The sequence below is a fragment of the Condylura cristata genome, unplaced genomic scaffold (genome assembly GCF_000260355.1).
Source record: "Condylura cristata isolate star-nosed mole 26May11 unplaced genomic scaffold, ConCri1.0 scaffold00004, whole genome shotgun sequence".
In the NCBI taxonomy this organism is placed as follows: domain Eukaryota; kingdom Metazoa; phylum Chordata; class Mammalia; order Eulipotyphla; family Talpidae; genus Condylura; species Condylura cristata.
The window spans coordinates 1,588,019-1,589,580 of record NW_004567105.1 but is presented as its reverse complement, the minus strand read 5'-3'; the positions used below and the strand labels follow the sequence as shown (position 1 = coordinate 1,589,580).

Here is a 1,562-nt window from a genome sequence, read left to right as displayed (position 1 = left end):
CCCGAGCCCACCGGAGGTTTGGCCTTCGCCTTCCTCCAGGACACACGGGGCTTGGGCCCCGGAGAGGCGCCCGCTGGTCCCGGGAGCCTCGGGGGAGTTGATGGGAGCCCCGAGCGGGCCGCTGTCCCGAGACATGTGGTCAGGGCCGCCCCTCCAGCCTGCCCCCGCCGCAGACGGCGCCCCACCTCCCGGGCGCCCCCGAGGACCCAGGGCCCGGGAGGGAGGCGGGGGCTGCCGCGCCCGCGAGGGGCTTGGCGAGGCTCCCCTCTGCGGCGCCCTGCGCCTGAACATTGCTCGTTCAAACAGGAAGTTCTAATCCCGGGCTTGGGGGGCTGCAACAGCGAAGACTGGGGGGCCCCCCCAAACCCCCCCCCCCCCCCCGCTGGTGGGCTGCTCCGGGCTGTCCCCAGCGGCCCCAACTCTGGGCGCCCCCTGCTGGCGGCTGGAGGGTCCCCGCATAGCCGCCTTGGAAGCTGGCGGGAGTCTGGGGGCGCCTACTGTGTGGGGGCACCTACGTGTGGGGGAACTTATGTGTGGGGGGCGGGCACCTACCTGTGGGGGGGCACAGCTTGATGAGCTGTTTACTGCTGTTGCTGGTGGTATTTGGGGGCAGCTCTGGGGGGTGCTGTTTTCATTCCTCTTGCACAATGGAGGGGGTCAGCCCCCCGCCCCCGGCCAGGTTCCCAGGGGCTGAGTGCTCCTGACACTCCCCTGGCCCACGACGCACACCCACGGGGGGACAGTGAGGCCCCCGCAGGCTCTACATGGCAGTGGGCGTGGGCCGGGGTGGGCTCTCGGCGTGGCCTGGGGCGGGGGGTTTTAGTCGAGGCTGACTCGGGGGTGCACCAGCCACCGGAACAACAGGACCAGGCGCTGGAGCCCGTGGGGCCCTCCGGACCCGCACGTGGGTGCTTAGATGTTCTTGGGGGTCCAGGGAGGACTGAAGAACACGTTCCGGGTACAGGGAACCCGGGGAGTGGCAGGTGTCATGAGGAGCCGGCCCCTCCTCGTGTGCCCCCACAGCCCACACGCTCCCAGCCGCTCAGCGTCAGCAGCGCCCCTCGTCCACCACAGTCTGCCGCCCCGTCCTTCCCGGAGCCCGCGGGCCCCTCTGGGTCCCCCGGCCCCTCTGGGTCCCTCTGACCCCTCTGGGCTCCCTGACCCCTCAGGGCCTCAAGGTCCCTCTGGACCCCTCTGGGCCTCCCCAACCCCTCAGGGCCCCCCCAACCCCTCAGGGCCCCTGATCCCTCTGGACCCCTCTGGGCCCCCCAACCCCTCAGGGCCCCTGATCCCTCTGGGCCCCCCAACCCCTCAGGGCCCCTGATCCCTCTGGACCCCTCTGGGCCCCCCCAACCCCTCAGGGTCCCCTCTGACCCCTCTGGGCCCCCCGACCCCTCTGGCCTCTCTGTCTCCAGCTCTCGGCAGCTCCCCCCTGCTGAGAGCTCTCCATGTGGCTTCGGTGGACGTCCCCGACGGGGGCAGCGCCGGCCCTCCCGTGGCGCCCCGTGCGGGGAGCCGCGGGTGGTCAGGAGAGGTCTGCCGCGCCCTGGGGGGTCACCTCC

General features: G+C 72.3%; 1 protein-coding gene across 1 annotated transcript in view; it reads left to right on the top strand.

The window, feature by feature from the left end:
* Positions 1-1,562, top strand: part of MPPED1 (metallophosphoesterase domain containing 1) — a 13,166-nt gene that overhangs the window by 7,312 nt on the left and 4,292 nt on the right. The window lies entirely within an intron of this gene.